This window comes from Pelodiscus sinensis, chromosome 8, assembly GCF_052426305.1.
Source record: "Pelodiscus sinensis isolate ZL-2025 chromosome 8, ASM5242630v1, whole genome shotgun sequence".
NCBI lineage: Eukaryota > Metazoa > Chordata > Testudines > Trionychidae > Pelodiscus > Pelodiscus sinensis.
Window position 1 is genome coordinate 24572485 of NC_143059.1, and position 18775 is coordinate 24591259.

Below are 18775 nucleotides of genomic sequence, written 5' to 3' on the forward strand. Positions count from 1 at the left end.
GTGGGCTCCTCACCTCAAAAAAGATATTTTGGCCTTGGAAAGGGTTCAGAAAAGGGCAACTAAAATGATTAGGGGTTTGGAACGGGTCCCATATGAGGAGAGGTTAAAGCGACTGGGACTTTTCAGTTTAGAAAAGAGGAGACTGAGGGGGGATATGATAGAGGTCTGTAAAATCATGAGTGGTGTGGAGAGGGCCGATAAAGAAAAGTTATTTATTAGTTCCCTAAATAGAAGAACTAGAGGACCCCAAATGAAATTAATGGGTAGCAGGTTTAAAAGTAATAAAAGAAAGTTCTTCTTCACACAGTGTGCAGCCAACCTGTGGAACTCCTTGCCAGAGGAGGCTGTGAAGGCTAGGACTATAACAGAGTTTAAAGAGAAGCTAGATAATTTCATGGAGGTTAGGTCCATAAAAGGCTATTAGCCAGGGGATAAAATGGTGTCCTTGGCCTCTGTTTGTCAGAGGCTGGAGAGAGATGGCAGGAGACAAATCGCTTGATCATTGTCTTCGGTCCACCCTCTCTGGGGCACCTGGTGCTGGCCACTGTCAGCAGACAGGATACTGGGCTAGAAGGTCCTTTGGTCTGACCCAGTACGGCCGTTCTTATGTTCTTATAAATTTTCTTTCACTGTTTTTGTCTGCATTTGTGGCATCTTTTTTTCTTTATATTTAAAAAAATGGATAATTGCTCCCAGAACAAGTAAGTTGTTGGCCCTGCTGTCTACGTTTATCTGCAGACAATAAGGAGAAAATGGATTTTGAAATTCTGCTGCTTTGCTGCTAGTTTCATGTAATTTGTACAACTAGATTTTTTCACATGAAACATCTTAAAATGCTTTTGAAGATGAATCCTTTATGTGCTTGTGTTGAAATTCTCTGAAGGTCTGACTGCAATATTACATCCCTTTGCTTTACGCAACAGTCAAACAATAGCATCACTCGTGCTACTGGATGTGAATCAATACCTACAGAGGAGCTAGTCCTGCAAACCTTGCTCGGACAAAGCTCCCAGGTGTAGAGTCCCAGCTGATGTACTTTGTCATAGTTCCACTGTCTTCAGTGGAGCTATGATATTTTACATAGCCAACGTTTTGCTCCCAGTGACATAAATGGGAGCTTGCCTGAGGAAGTCATACAGATTCAAATCCATATTCTCTAAGATCATGTACCAATATTATTAATTGAAATATTTTCCTTCAAAATATTTATCAGAAACTACTCCTTTGTTCAGAAAGATTCAGTTATCAATACTTTGTGGTGTGCAGTGCATGAGGCACCGTTACTGCTCATGGGTGTTATAATTCCCTATACAGAGTCAGAAAACATGTTCCTTCATTGTGTGAAATCCCCATATCATCTTTCTGATTTATTAGTAGGTTAACAAAACCCAAAATCCAGCATCTGCACATAGCAGAGAGCTGTCACCAGTGAGTATGTCTAGTTTGCTTGTATCCCAAATGAGCTGAATATAATCCCTCTTTTGCATCCATGTCACTAACAGATTTGTTTGTTCTTTTTTTAAAGTAGGAAATCGAGGTTGGTAAGCTTACCTCCTGGAAAGCAGCAATACAGCCTTCTATGGGGATGGCTAATGATAATAATCAGCCTTTTCCTATGAGGATAGCTACTGTCACTTATTTAAAAAAAAAAAAACAGTACAACACACATTACAAAATATAAGGGATGCTTCTCAGTAAGTCAACCACTTGTGAAGATCTTTTTAAAACAGATGGTGCAGGAACAAATGAGCCAAAATGTCAAACCCAGGACATAATCCTGGCAAGTGTTCCCAGATGTTTATTATTGCTGTACTCATGAGCCCCAATCACTTGTGCACTCAGTTTGCTATCACTTCTGTTATGAATGAAATATTCATCTTGCGAAGGTGTCTCTGTGGCTATGCATGTGTAGCATGAAGGAAGGCTCCTGGGCATGAAATGAGGCAACTTTTGTCCAAACAAATCTTCTACTTAGTTTGTTATTGCTTTTGACATTTTGATACTCAGCATATGTAGTAACCTGGTGTAGGGGAACAGCTGTTACACATTAGTGTTGTATGGCAAGGGAGGCCAAACTTGTTCCTTCTCCTACTTCATAAAGCAATCAATCCACTTGAAATGATTTCTCTTAAAAACTTGCTATTTTTGCCTTCGGTCAGTGTTTCTCACCCAGAGGTACATGTATACCTCAGGGTACACAGAGGTCTGGAAGGGTGTATATCCTCTTATCTAAATATTTGCCTAGTTTTAAAACAGGCTACATTGAAAGCACCAGTGAAATCAATAAAAACTAAAATACCATACAGATAATGCCTTGTTTGTACTACTCTATATATTCGTCACTGAAATATAAGTACAATATTTATATTTCAATTGACTGATTTTATAATTATATGCTAACATTAGAAAGGAAGCAGTCTTCCAATATTAGTGGGCATCTCTGTATTTTTATGTCTGATTCTGTAAGCAAGTAGTTATTAAATGATGTGTACATTGGGGTACAAATTGGACTCCTGAAAGTGGCGCAGTAGTCTGGAAAGGTCCAGAATCACTGCTTTAAGTAAATATATATGATTACCTCAATATTTGCAAAAATTTAGTTCTTTGCACACTGCAAGAACTCCCTGACCTGAGGGCAAACACTGAGATTAATATTTAGTTATCTGTGTCATTTGGCAAATCTCTTAAGGCTGCTATTATTTTAAAAAAAAATTTCATACTTAACACACACACCACCTTTCAGCCAACAGCCTCAAATTGCTTTACCATGTTGAGTAAGTGCCATGACTAGCAGTAGGCAAACTATTTGGAGCCTGCAGTTTGTCTGTTGGAATTAGTACTTTTTATCTTATGTGAATTGCCCACTAACAATCTTTGACTTTCTTGGCAAATTTAGTTTTCAAAGTTATTAAACAAATGTTTGGTATGCAGCCCTCTTTCCTTGGCTGGAAGCTGGTAAAGGCAAGGACCAGTGATCTCCACACCAGCAAGATACTTTGTAGGAAGCACCTGAAGTTGATTTTCTGATTCCTGGCCCTCACATGGATTATTCCTCTGGGTGAAATAATTGTTCGGACCAGAGCATTCCTTTATGTGGTAAAACTCACGGGAGGGAGCCGTAGGGGAAAAGCTCTCTGTTGCAGTCTTCTGTGGAGATCCCCAATATTGTCCCATCAGGGGGGTGAAGTGTGCATTCCTCTATTGAAAGGGCTGTGGGGAGGTTCTTAAACTCAATTGCATCGTGCTCCTCTTCTGACCACAAAACATTACTATCCAACCACAGGAAGGGAGACCAAAACCTGAGTTTTCCTGAGCCCCGCTGTGCTGGCTGAGAAGGCTAAAACCAAAGTCTCAACCCACCACCCCAGGTGGGTAGGGGGCAAAGACAAGCCCAAGGGCTTCAGCTTTGGCCTTGGGCAGTGGAGATCCGGCTTCTGCCCCAGGCAGTGGGGCTTGGGCTTTGGCTTCTCCTCCAGGCCCCAGCACTGGTGACCCAATCAAAATGGGATCAGGACCCACTTTGGTTTCCTGACCCACAATTTCAGAACAACTACTCTAATCCATCCTCAGGGATCTTTCTGCTTCTCTCTGTATGTGGCTCTGGTTCTCAGTGCAGCCATACTGCCAGGTATGGCCCAGAAGCACAGGTGAGCTCTGTGTAAGAGATAACATAGACCAACTATATGATGTTTTTAGGAATTATCTGATGGTGCATTATACATTTCTCCTGTCCCCACCCCTGACCTGCATGCTCCCCACAGCCTATGCCATCCTACATCACTTCCCCCAGGACACATCCAAGGTCTGTGTAAAGCCTCCAAAAGATCTGAAGGAGGGTGGGTGGGGACACAGTGTAATGACGCTGGTTGATCCTAACTCTGCATCTGGAAAGTCCTTTCCCTGCACAGATCTAGGGGTAGATGTTTCAGGTCTTAATTATTCATAGAAGGTGTCTTTGACTCCCTTAGTCTTATTATGATTTTCTTGATGGACAGCTAATTTGAATCTGCTACAAAAAACCTTCACACCAATGATTTATTTAAAAAAGCTGAATCCTCATTACACTCACGTTAATGTGATTTGTGTCATTAAGGTCACTGGAACTAGTATTTGGCCATCAAAAACTGTGTTTTTTTTTCAGTGGTGACTCATATATTAGACAAGCTTGCAGACACAATTCTTTTAAAATTTCACAGCTCTAATATTGAGAGAAAAGTGTAAATTCCACACACTTCACCCAAGTGGTAGTGCAGTTAATGAATATGTTTTTTGCATATTTGCTGCCCATGCCACTTTTTTGAATATTTTAGGAATCCATAATACATTACTGTATGTGTTAAGAAAGTTAATTTATTTAAAACAGTTTGTAAATGTTTTATCTCTGATATGTAATCAAATGTTACAAATAAATTAATTCTTTAAAATCAGATAAAAGGATTTGTCTATGAATATGGAAATTCTCATAAGAATTATTAGTACCATAAAATGCATAGTTACATTAAAATTTGCTTTTGAATTATGCTAAGTCATTTTCTGCAGAATTTGATAACTTCGCTTTCTAACAATCAGTTTATTCCATCTTGCAGAAAATTGCTTTAAATTTATGTTTATACTTCAAAGGCTTTCTAGGACTAGTTATTAGTAGGTTGTTCGGGATTCACTTTGCCTTACTAAATGAGTTTATGGCTCAATGTAAGACATTCTAATTTATTTTGTTACTAGAAAATTTGCCTGGCATTGCTTGGTTCTTTCGGGGGGGGGGGGGGGGGGCAGCAGTAAAGGTTGGGGGTGAGGAAGGGCTCAGGGGAAAGGGTGTGAGGCTCAGGGCAGGGGGTTGGAGCAGCTGGTGCCAGTGGGAGTGGCAGGAGCCATGCTGCCCAACTGGCGAGTCTCTGTCAGACAAGTATGCCTGTCCCCCTTGTTTGCTGCCCCCTGTGGTCATTGTGGAGTATAACTATCCCTCCTATCACAGCCCTCCCTTTATCTATGATAAGAAACAATTGCATTTCAGGCACATCTCATTGTCCTGGTACAACCAAACCCTTACCTTGCTTTAAGTTATGATAGAAGGAAGCCGTATACCAAATTTGGTTATTGTTTAGAAGGCATTCTTGAAAAGACTCAGATGCTTTGCTTTGGAATTATGATAAGTCATTTTCTGCAGTATTTAATACCTTTGCTTTCTAACAACTTATTCCATCTTTCAGAAAACAGTCATTGTCAGGGAGGCTGAGTCATCTTAGGTGCCAAACTCAAAGGTCCTGTCGCTCCCTTAGTTGGGTGTTCTGGTCTTCAAACAGAGGTGTGGGTTCAAATCCCACAGCTTTTGTTTCTGGGTCCCTCATTATAGAAAGGACGTGGACACATGGGAGAAAGTCCAGTGTAGGGCAACAAAAAGGATTAGGGGGCTGGTGTACATGACTTACAAGGAGAGGCTGAGGGATTTGGGCTTATTTAGTCAACAGAAGAGAAGTGAGGGGTGATTTGATAGCAGCTTTTAACCACCTGAAGGGAGGTTCCAAAGAGGATGGAGAGAGGCTGTTCTCAGTGGTGACAGATGGCAGAATGAGAAGCAATGGTCTCAAGGTGTGTGTGTGTGTGTGTGTGTGTGTGTGTGTGTGTGTGTGTGTGTGTGTGGAGTCTAGATTGGATATTAAGAAAAACTATTTTACTAGAGAGTTGGTAGAATCTCCATCCCTAGAAGTTTTTAAGTCCCAGCTTAATAAAGCCTTGGCTGGGATGATTTAGTTGGGGTTGGTCCTGCTTTGGGCAGGGAGCTGGACTTGATGGCTTCCTGAGGTGTCTTCCAAACCTATGATTCTGTGAATGGATGGATAGACACAGACAGAAATGCACAAACTATCTCAAATGCACAGTAGATCTATGAAATATATGTAACTAGAAGACTTACCAGCATTGCGTGGGTTCTTCAGGGCCGGGGGCTGGTGGTGTGGGAAAAGGATGGGTGGGTGGGCTTTCTACCTCCCCCCATTCTCTCTCTCCCCCCATCCTGACCCAGGATGGGGCAGCTGGTGGAGACTTTCTCCCTCCCCGCTGCCCTCTTCTGAGGCGGGGGAGCCAGTGGGGGCTTTCTCCTTCTAGCTGTCTCTCCAGGGGCAAGGGAACTGGTGGGGGCTTTCTTCTTCCCCCTCTCTCCTCCTGGGATGGGGGCAGGGCTGGTGTGGGTTTTCTCCTTCCACCCTTCCCCCTCCTGAGGTGGGGGTGCTGGCAGGTGATTTTTCCTTCCCCTTTCTACCTCTCAATGAGCTTTCTATCTCCTCTTACTCTCTTCCCAGGGCATGGGGTGACAGGTGGTGGTGGCAGAGATTGTTTCTAAGGTAGGGTGTTGTGGGGGGGCAGGTATTATCTTCTGGGCAAGTGGGGCTCCATTTACTTGATCTGGTGGCAGGCAAGATGGCGATCCCCAATCCCGCTGGCCACTCTTGGTGGTACAACTAACTGCCCACCATGGTCACTCTGCAGTATAGCTTTCCCCTGTGCTCGCTGTCCCCAGTGGTAACTGTGAATATAGCAGCTTCAGAGGGTAGCTGAGTTAATCTGTTAGGGTATGTCTACACTTGCAGCTTATTTCGGAATAGGGATGCAAATGTAGGCATTCGGAATTGCAAATCAAGCCCAGGATTTAAATATCCTGAGCTTGATTTGCATCTTCCCGGCTGGGCGCCATTTTTGAAATTTACAAGCCCGGAATAACTGCCCATGTCTACACGCGGCAGTGAAATGGGCGTTTGAAATAAAGCCCTATTTCGAACTACCTGTTAAACCTCATTGCGGGAGGAATGTTAAACCTCATTGCAGGGGGTGAGAGCTGAGGAAACAATGTTCAAGGTCAGCCATAAAGATGTTGGCATATTGTGGTGCCATGCGAATTCCCATGGCTGTGCCGCTGACTTGGAGATAGAAATTGTCTCTGAATGGGAAGTAGTTGTGGGTGAGGACAAAGACTCAGAGCACTGTAACCAGGTATGCAGTGCTGTTATTGGGGATGGTGTTCCTGATGGCCTGTAATCCGTCTTCATGTGTCCATCAGGAACACCGTCCCCGATAACAACACTGCAACAAAAGCAGTTACTGCATGGAATTAGGTTCTCTGTTGGACTGGAGCCAGAGCGCTCAGCACATTGCAGGACTAAACCCATAAAGACAAAGCAGATCAAAGCTAGTGGGAAATGGCTGACACTTGAGGTAAGTTCCCTGTACATTAGAATACAGGCAGTCCCCGAGTTACGCGGATCCGACTTATGTCGGATCCGTACTTACGAATGGGGCTTTTCTTGCCCCGGAGGACGTGGGTGGGGGGACCACCCAGACGCGCCGCGGTGCCACCGCCTGCATCCTCCGGGGCGAGAAAAGCTGCTCCGTGTCTCCCTGGTCGCTGGGGGAGGCCCCCAGCAGACCAGGGAGATGCAGAGCAAAGCCGCAGAGGACCCAGGCGGCGGCACTGGGGGGGGGGGACGCAGCTAGTGCGCCCCCCAGCAGTCCAGGCTTTTCTCGTGGATGCCTGTGGTAGAGCAGCTGGGGCGCTGCCGGTTGCTCCCACAGTGCTGCTCCTCGGCTCTACTGGACCAACTCGGCAGCACCCCAGCTGCTCTGCCCCAGGCGTCCCCAAGTCAGCTGCTGCTGAAACTGACCAGCGGCTGACTACAGGAACCCCAAGGCAGAGTTGCTCTGCCCCGGGCTTCCTGGAATCAGCCGCTGATCAGTTTCTGCAGCGGCTGACTTGGGGACACCTGGGGTAGAGCAGCTGGGGTGCTGCCGGGTTGGTCCCTTCAGCGCCGAGGTGTGGCGCTGCGGGGACCTACCCGGCAGCGCCCCAGCTGCTCTGTCCCAGGCGTTCAGATTCAGCTGCTGTTGAAACTGATCAGCGGCTGATTCCAGGAAGCCCGGGGCAGAGCAACTCTGCCTCGGGCTTCCTGTAGTCAGCCGCTGGTCAGTTTCAGCAGCGGCTGAATCTGGACTCCAGTTCCGACTTAAGTACAAATTCAACTTAAGTACAAACCTACAGTCCCTATCTTGTACATAACCCAGGGACTGCCTGTAATAAAGCTATGTGTATTGAAATGAAACTCTAAAGAAATCTGTACAATGTAACCACAGTTATACATGTGCCAGCATTATACTATTGAATTAGGAACGGTAAAATATCTGACTAGATGATTTAGGCTAGTAGCTGATTAGGCTATTGAAAGTTGAGGAGAAAAGTATGGCTAAGTGGCGTGAGCACAGGGTTCAGGATCTGGAAGACAAAATTATATGCAGCAGTTTTGTTTTTTAGACTATTTACAGATGATGGGAAGATTTACAGTAAAGATTAAGAATCTAAGCACCTAGTATTTTCGGCCATGTCCCCATGCTTCAGGACAGTAGCAGGGTTGGGAAGAAACTTCCCCTACAGGCAGGTTAGCACATATCTGCCTACTACTATGTTCTTGCATCTTCCAGTGAAGTATCTGATGCTGAACACTGGCCGTGACAGGACAGTTTCATCCAGTAAGGCAATTTCTGTATTATTAAACATGGAAATGGTTAGTTGGGTTAACATCTCAGAAGAGGTTTACCACTTAGCAATCAATGCTGAGTTCAAATGGGACTCAGCACATTTTTCTGGTACTTATTATGTCTTTCATGCCAATCTATTTTCCTTAGTACAATAATGGCGCAACTAAGTTCTTGTGAGCCAAATATCAGTCCTAGTCTGTGGATGAGTCAGAGAAAAGAGCTTCTCCCTTTGCAGTCCAAGTACATTTAGTCTGGGCACCAATGGACTGTAGACCACTCCTGAGCTTGTCTCATGAGCTAGTTCACTGACTCTTTACAAATTCTTGGCTGAGTAACCTGGAGACTTCTGGTTTTAACAGCTACAAATGGGTTGTGTGATTCCCATCCCCCCAAAAATATTTGCTACACTGTCAGGAGACAGAAGCATTAAAACTTGTGGAGGTTTAAAAATTGCTTCTATTTAAAGAAACCTCAGCCTGATCCTGTGACTTTATGCTTCACTGATATTGGTTGCCATGGAAATTAAACCTATATCTAGTGTTTTGTTTTTAAATGCCCAAAGAAATAATCATTTTAATTTAAGGAGAAGAATGTAAATCTTTTATCAGCAATCTGTATTTCTGTGTTAGAGTGCAGAATGTAAACCTATCAGAAACATTGCTCTTCCCTCAGAAGTCATTTCTTTCACCAGGAATATTCAAAACATTTTTGGTAAGAAATTAAACATATTTTTCTTTCTGTTAGGAAGCTCATTTTTTCTTTCGTTGAATATTTTTGGACCAGGTAGTTTAAAAAAATACAGTGATGTACTTATCAAGCTAAGTCCTGTGATATCCTGAAGTCTCTATGTTCATTTACATAGGAAGGTACCTCAGAATGTATGAGTATCGAAATCCCACCCTGAGTGTTTTGACTCAGTGTGCACTGTGCATTTTGGTTCCTGGTTATGAATATTTAACACTGTTGTAATAACCTTTGTACAAATATGCTTTATGAGGTACCCTTTGAATATTAATAGCTCGCTGATTATTAATATTCTTGTGTGATGTATGTATGCAGTGGGTACTAAGAGTTATGGATATATGCTGGAATTATGACTCAAGTGAGTTTAAACCAGACCCGACAAGGGAAGTGGGTTAAAAGGCCAGTTCACATTAGAAAAAGAATTTGTATTTATATTAGATTCTCTGACCAGCTCGAACTTCGAGCAAAAGACGATGAAGATCTATATTTGCATATAAGCAATAAAGAGGACCATTAAGGTAACAGGGGAAGGAGATGGCAGAAAGAGAACAATTTGCATTTAAGCTAACAAGTGGGGGAAGAAGAAGCATGGAGATGCTTTCATCACAAGACTCTAGCACCTTGAATAAACTTTAATGAGAGTTTCTGCTCTAGATAGAGTCAAATGCAAACTCTTTATTAATCTATAAAGACAGGGGATCCATATCTCCTATGATAACCAACTGTGCATTGCATGCCATATTATTGAATGAGAGATCTTTTCTGAAAGCTAAGAACAGACACATGGATAACTAATATTTTGAAATGTAGAAATTTGGGCTAAATGAGGAAATATGGATACTAGATGACACTGTTCTAAAGGCTTTAGTTGGATCAGCATATTTCCCTATGCTGAATATGGGACACCTGATAAAACTTCCCCTATTCAAGCGAGGTTGGTGGCAATCAATCAGAAGAATGCAGTACAAACATTCAAATTAACATCAAGTTGACTGAACTCCCATTAAAAAGAAATCCTGCCTAGCTGGAGTCTTTGTATTTACCTTCTTATTTTGAAAGTTTGTGTGGGGGGAAAAGGAACACACACATGTCCCTGCACACCACTTTCACACAGGGATGGGGGGACTGACTAACCTGACCCAACCCTTCCTACCCAGTGATTTCCACCTTCCAGGCCTGGCTGGATCCCCAGGATGGACCTGGTTCTCCTGGTACCCAGTGCCACATCTTCTCAAGGCAACATGTGGGTGGGGGGGGGGGGGGAGGGAAGGAGAAGGAGAGGCATGCAGGGTCACTGCCCCCTCCCCAGATTTCTGTCATGGTTCACAACAGAAAATGGCAAGCAGCAGCCTTTTGACATTGTGTGGGAGGCAAAGGATGGGAGCTGCTTCTGGCTGAAATGGGGTCAGAGAGAGTATGTCTACACTACAAAGTTAATTCGAACTAATGGTCATTAGTCCTAACCTGATACCCTGCCGGCACTGCTTCCGGCCATCCTTAACCTCGGTTCAGGGTCCACTCAATGTGGACATGCTAGTTCGAATTAGCAAAATGCTAATTCGAACTAGTTTTTAGGTCTAGATGCACTAGTTCGAATTAGCTTAGTTCGAATTAACTAATTTGAATTGTTAGTTCGAATTAGTGCTGTAGTGTAGACATACCCAGAGGGAGTAGGGATGTCCTGGCCTATGTTTTTCAAAATGTCATCTCTTCTCTCTTCTCCCCCCCCCCTCCACACTCTCCTTTGGCTAGAATCAGCTTGTCCCTTCTTGCCTGCACACTGTAGAAAGGCAGCCAACCCCACCTGTGACGGACCGGGCTGTGTCTGGGCACAGCTGAGGGTGTCCGCTCAGGGTGAATTGCTCAAATCCGGGGCTCCTTACAGTCCCCAGACTGGTGACCTTTCCAAACCGGCCACAAACCAGTCCCCCAGAGCGCATCAGCAGCCTGCCTGAAGCCTCACGAGCAAAACCCCTCCGACACCCCAGCAATATCCGTGCCCCAGATGGCCCCGGGCCTCATACACAGGTGGGGGGTCCTAACACCCAATCCCACCTACCCCGAATAAGTTCTGTCTGGTTCCAAGAAACCAGCCACAGATCCCTGGTCAATTTACCCTTTGGATCTTACCCACAAATCACGCTGGGCCAATCCTTTAGAATCTAAATCTAAAGGTTTATTATCACAAGAAAGAAAAGCATGAGAGTAAGGTTGCTAAAGAATAGTACGTTACGTGCATCGAATCTCCCAGTCCTCGATGCAGGCTCTAGCAGAGATGTCACAGCTGCTGGTTTAAAAGTTCTTGTTGCACATCCTAGCATCAGGATGGGTTCACAGGTTGTCCGGGCTCTTCGATCCCTGCAATGCTGCCTCTGGGATGAAGTGCTGAGCTGAGAACAAAATGGCATTGACCACATGGCCTCTTTATACCTCCTTCCTGGCCTCTTCTGGTATGCAGCAGGTCACCTGGTCCTCAGCCTCTCTCTGCTGGCCGCTCTTAGATGTCCGCCCTCATGCTTTAGGTGTGTCCTTGGCCCATTGAGTGCCATTGTCCCACAGGGCCTCGCTAATTAGCATGTCCACAGGCCCGGGCTCTGCCCAATGCTCAGCCACATGCAGAGAAGTATTCAGTATCCACAAAGACTACAGATTCCTAACTACACACACAGACATTATACAACCACATAAATAGCTTACATAGGATTATCAGATAATAAGCTTGTATTCAGCACCCCACATGGCCCCCTATTATACCATTTTTGGGGCCAGCACCCCCACCTATGGGTGCAGCCATGATCTGGCTGCTTCCCTCAAATTCCAGTAACATGACACCACCTCCAAACTGCTGCTGGCCAGTGACACAACCCAGCTACCTCCTGTCCCCTGGCTACAGCTTGGGCAGGAAGGGGTTAAGCCCTAAGGATGCCCTGACATCCCTTAGGGTGTCCCTAAGGCATAGAACAGCCCCCCACTCCCTAAGGGAATGACTTTGAGTCAGGGGAGGCAGCATCTGAAGAGGCTGCTACTTGCCCTGCTGGGGTACCTGCAGGGTCGGGGCACAAACAGGCTGCAAATAGTTTCCTCCTCGCCACTGTAGAGCTTGGCTGAAGGGCAGAGAGGTTTCCCCAGGTCAGTGCTGTGTGGGGCTTTGGCACACGCAGAGCTTGGCTCCTCCTGGCCAGCGCCCTGGGCTGTAGAGTCTTTAGCTTCCCCTGAGGTCCAGCCCAGCCTGAGGCAGTGGGAGAAGGAAGGCACCTTGGCTGATGAGCTGAATGACTGGGGCTGGTTTTCTGCACAGTGCTAGGGAGATAAACACACCCCGCAAGGGGAGGGGTATGGAGGAGCAGCGGGGCTGGGGGAGTGAACAGGCACAGCAGGGAGGGGACAGTGAGAGGGGGAGCATGTAAAGCACTGAAGCGTGGGTAGCAGAGGGGACATGTAACCAGCCACTGCCTGCCCACACTCACTAGACTGCCACAGCAAGTAGACAGTCCTGGCCTGAAATGGGAGGGAAGGGGGAGCCTGCTGGCTGAGAGTGAACACACAGCAGGGACTGTGCTGATGGACCAGCAGTGGGAGTAGCTGTCCTGCACACTGCAGCTTTGCCCAACCACTAACCTTGTACGTTCACCCCTCATTATTAGCCACTGGACCCCACCCAACTCACTGCTGTGTGTGCAGCTGATGAGCAAAGATCCAGCCAGCAGTAGGACCCACCAGTACTGATGGGAGGGGGAGCGACTGAAAATACAGATCAAGTTGCCCATTTATTTTTTTGAAAAATAGGGAAACCTGCATGAGGGCTTATATATGGGACTGTCCCTTAAAAATGGGACTACTGGTCACCCTAGGATGCAGCCACACAGAAGGAAACAGTCCACCCCAGACAGGAGAGAAAGAGACAAATATTTGTCATTGTAAATTAAGCATATTGGAATCAGAACAATGGAAGCTCCATTTACATACAGAGGGATCATGTAGCACTTTAAAGACTAACAAGATAGTTTATTAGGTGATGAGCTTTCATGGGGCTTTCTAAAGTGCTACATGACTGCTTTTTTTGTTTTACCAAGATCAGATTAACACAGCTACCTCTCTGTTACTATACAGAGGGGCTGTGTCTAGACTGGCAAGTTTTTCCGCAAAATCATCTGCTTTTGCGGAAAAACTTGCCAGCTGTCTACACTGGCCACTTAAATTTCCGCAAAAGCACTGACGATCTCATGTAAGATTGTCAGTGCTTTTGCGGAAATACTATGCTGCTCCCATTTGGGCAAAAGTCCTTTTTCCGAAAAACTTTTGCGCAAAAGGGCCAGTGTAGACAGCAGAGATTTGTTTTCCGCAAGAAAGCCCCGATCGCGAAAATGGCAATCGGGGCTTTTTCTGCAGAAAAGCGCGTCTAGATTGGCAACGGACACTTTTCTACAAAAAGTGCTTTTGTGGAAAAGCATCCTGCCAAACTAGACGCTCTTTTCCGCAAAAGCACTGACGATCTCATTTAAGATTGTCAGTGCTTTTGCGGAAATACTATGCTGCTCCCGTTTGGGCAAAGTCTTTTTCTGAAAAACTTTTGCGCAAAAGGGCCAGTGTAGACAGCAGAGATTTGTTTTCCACAAAAAAGCCCCGATCGCGAAAATGGCAATCGGGGCTTTTTTGCAGAAAAGCGCGTCTAGATTGGCAACGGACACTTTTCTACAAAAAGTGCTTTTGCGGAAAAGCATCCTGCCAAACTAGACGCTCTTTTCCAAAAATGCTTTTAACAGAAAACTTTTCCGTTAAAAGCATTTCCGGAAAATCATGCCAGTCTAGACGTAGTCAGGGATTGTTATAATTTCTCTGAACTGACCAGGAGATGGCTGCCACAACAAAACATTATGAAGCACCCACAGTTGCAGGGTAACTGGTGACATAACATGTCACTGGTCTGGATTAAACCCTGCAGAATGAACACAAAATATTTCTTTTGTGCTAACTTGCCTTTTAGTTGCAGCCAAAACTCGGTGCTCACAGGAGCACTTTTAAAAACAAATAAATAAAACATTCCAGAGTTTTAAATGGACTCACTCTAGCGTAATTAGGGAGGAATATCAGCTCCTTTCTTCCACTTCACCTTAACATCATGTTAATGCTCTGCTTGGTCTAGTCAGTGTAATACATTGATTTAAGTAAAGACACTGGTTACTTTGAATGTTAGTGGCAATTTAAGTAATAAAACTAATTTTTAAAAAAATCAAGAATAGTGCAGATCACATTTCTCCTTGATCCGTGACATGTCCGAAAGCCCTTGGTTTAAAATAACAAAGCCAGTGATTTGATTACTGAAAATTAGACACTGAGGAAAATAGAATGTGTTTAAGAATCAAGAGATACAAAAAGAGTTAAGCACCGCCAGCTAGCTTTCTGGATCCTGGCTGGTGAGCTGTCTGGCAACTCTTCTCCTTGGGCTCCCACAATCCTGGTCTGCTTGTCAACCCAGATAGCTGTCTCCCTGGCTGGTTGTTTTTGGGGATTCTTTGTTGTCTGGTTTTCTGGTTGCATGGTTGGGATCTGGTTCCCTGGAGTGCCTGGCTCTTCAGCTGCCCAGCTCCCTGTCTAGATGGTTTCATTTGGAGAGTGGAGGGGCTTGACCACTGCTGTCACCCCACACCAGGCCCTCTAGTAATCCCTGATGCTGTGTCCCTCAGAGGATGCGGTACAATGGGGGGAGAGGGAGGAGCAGTAATGTGTAGGGGCAGGGGTTGGGGGATAGGTTTGGACACCCCCCCACCCCAGACCACCAGGTCTCCTATGCTAGATTGTGAATATGCCCTGGTTCATAGGTGGCTCTTGGGCTGGGAATTTGCGATCCTTGCTCAAACATTATTTAGCATACTTATTTATCTTAAGTAGCCAATTACAATGGGATAGTGGTTGCCTTCTGTCAATGGAGCAAGTAGTAGGCCAGGATAGTAGTACCTCTGGCCTGGGGGTTCATTCTGATCACAATAACACCAGTATAAATTAAGAATAATTTCAGTGAAACAAAAGAAATGATACTTGTGTAGGTAGGATTTGAGTCAGACCCCGGCTCCTCACCCATCTGATTTTGGAAGTTGGCATAGATTTTGTGTGTGTGATTAATTTACAAAGAGATTAGAGCTGTTTTTTGGTCATTATGTTCTGGTCCCTCATTATTTGCTTTTCTTTCTGTGGTGTCAGTACATTCCCTTTTTGTTTTTTATTCATTTGCTGGCTTGGTAAATTTCAGTTTAAAATTTTAATCAGATCAGAACAATTCCTTGGCAAAGAAAAGCATGAATTGAACTGACCTTGGACTATGCATATACATGCAGGTAAATATATCCTTTCATATCAGAAAATAGCAGATGCAGAATTATATTTATCTGTTGAATCTTGGAAAATACAAAACAGGAGCAAAGTAATTTATAAAGTGTGCTGATCTTTATCTCACTTGCACCACATGTATAGCATTTTGGTGACAATGTTCAGATAACAATTTGCTGCAAAGCTACATGTGCTAAAGAAAAACATAGGAAGATAATACCGAACAGACTGCTTCAGTCATTATTGTCCATATGGCAATGCAAAAATGAATACACTGAGATCTCACTCTTCATCACTGAGTCTCTAGTCTATTAGAGAGAGATGGAGAAAAAACATTATTACAATTTGAACCACATTTTTGCCCAGACTGTGTTTAAACACAACCACTTGAAAAATTCTGTTAGCAGAAATATGTAGCGCATCCTTTGCACTTTTGTTTTTTGAGTTGCTCCTTTATAATTATCCCATTTTAGGGAGAGGAAAGCAGAAATCCATGAATGATATGGTCAGCCAAATTTCTGAGCAGGTTATCACGGCGCTTAATGGTAATATCATTACACTTGATTTTACCTCTGTGGCATCGTGGCTCTCAGAATTTGAAGGTCTGCTTGTCTGGAACTAGCTATTAACCATTGATTTCCAGAACATATGGACCCAGAGCTCTATCTGCCCATAGTTATCAAAAGCTGGAACTAAAGCTAATGGCTTCAGAATCCTCAGATGCTCTTGCTGTTAAATGTTATTTTATTTGGTTGGCCAAAACTATGGTATTTCCTTTGGTACATTAATTAGCATGCTAAGTATCACTAGGATTACATTATAAAGTAGCTATACTATATTTGGAAAATGCCATCACTAGTTTGCATCAAAAAGAAATTTTACCTCCTCCTAAAAAAGCCCCAGTCAAACATTTCTGTTACCTGGGACTGATGTTTATATATAGGAACATCTCTCATTGCTGCTTTTCCTGTGCTTTTTCCTGCAGTCCAAATTCCTCACTGTAACATTTTGAATATTTAAAAGCCCATGTAAATAGAGATATTGTAACATCTACCTCTGTAGATAGTGTTTCTGGGTGAAGATGCTCTAAGCTGTCAGGAGCTCTCCCATCTGCTTCATTACTCCTGCCTCTGTGAGATGCAGTAACTATGTCAGGGGGAGAAGCTCTTCCACTGACACAACGCTGTCCTGTCCGCACAGACACTGGGTTGCTGCAATTTATGTATCTCAGATGTGGAGCATTCACACATCTGAGTGACACAAGTTATCTTCAAGTAAGTTGTAGAGCGCACATGGTCTAAGTGTTGTCTTTATATAAGGGATCATTGTGCTGCCGCCAGCGTTCTGACCAGCAATAATAGAGCCCAGCTACTTGAGCTGAAATCAATGCATAATTTCCTATGTTATAATGAGAAATTAGCTAATTCAGCCTTAGAGTAGAGGTCTAGCAGTCTCCTTTTACGGGAGTGTCATGCCTGTGTTCTGGTCAATGTTAAGTGATTTTTCTTTTCTTTTTCTCCTTCATGATTTAACTAGAAAAAGAAAAAAAAGGAGCTTAGCTAATATTAATATAACATTTTATGTTCATAATAGCCAGCCTATTCCATTCCCAAATGCATAGATATATTCTACATCTCCCAGGGAAGCACAATAACATAATGGAACATATGTTCAGAATTCCAATATGTTGACTTAAAAGCTCGATCTCTCTTCCTAATTACTTTTTTTCACTTCATTCTCTCCTCTCATGGCAGTCCCAATCCCAGTTCTGTTCTATTTTCTCTTTTGTAGTCTCTGCTCGCTCCTTTCTTTGCAAAGTATGAGCAGCCCCTCACCTTTCTTTCAGGTTCATCTTATCTTCTCTTGTTCATGTCTATCATGAGCCTTATCTGTCTCTCCAAGCATTAGCCTCAGTTGCACACACAATTCTCAGAATGTACATACTGCATGCTAATTTGCCAAAGCAACTGCGTGATCATATTGTTGTTATGCCTGTCTGCCTCCAACTGTTTGCAATCATCACCCACTGAGTTTTGTCTATATTTAGGTTGTAAGCTTTTTAGGAAAGTGCCAGAGACTTTGCTGGTGTAAATCAGCAGAGATGCTAGGATTTCAAAGGAGCTATGTTGATTTACGCTAGCTGAAGAACGTGTTGCATCTCTGCATATTTATGCGGCTGAGATACAAAGATTAAGACAGAAGAATATTTTAATAGGACATAGAGATGGGAGAGCTTTCCCTGCAATCACTTGTTTTGTCCTGCAGGCCTTCCAGCCAATGCTTCCTTCCCTGGGAGGGAAAGGGTGGCCAAAAAAAGACTGTTGAGTCCTACAACATCAAGTGTATCTGCTAATTTTCATAGTGGGTCAGTGCTGAGCACTGTTTTCATGTCTGTAGGGATTTGAAGGGGACTGTCTGCCTGCCTCTCTTCCCATCATGTCAAGGTGGATGACCTAGGCTAGGTGTACATGGGACCTCATCTGAAAGTCTCCTACTGCAGGCAGGCCATTTCTTCTATTTACTTAGGTTGTAAATGTGATGATATCCCAATGACATCATCATGTGATTCCCAGAGCCTGTACCTTGAGGTGCAGGCATATTGAGCCTAGCACTTGATTCTACAAGGCAAAATAAAGCCTTTATATTTCTGTTTGTTTTTATGGGATCCTGTTACGGTAGAGATCAGTTGTGGTAACTATTTTGTGTCAAGGAGAACTTGGTGCTCTTGAATATTTAAGAAAAAATAACACTGCTTGGAGAAGTGGGCAGTTGCGGGATGAGTAGTATTCATCAGCACTGAACTGTAACACCTCTTACCTTAAAGTAGCACCTTCTAATGACTGTAGGAGACTGCCATCTTACAAAATTGTCAGATAATTTCTCTTAGTGTCACAAAGTCAAGTAGGGATGAAGTTGCCCTCAGCAATTTCATTTAACAGATTATGTAATTTAGCTGGCCCAAAGTTAATCCCACTGTGACCCTGCACCAATCAGAATACCCTTTCAATTATTGCCACAGATGGCTATAGGGGAAATGGAATAACATCCGATGTTGTCACTTAATTTCCAATTCCTTCTCTTACACAACTCATAAAGGGTATGTCTACACTACAGCACTATTTCGAATTAACTTAATTCGAAATAGTTAATTCGAATTAAGCTAATTCGAAATAACGCATCTACACAC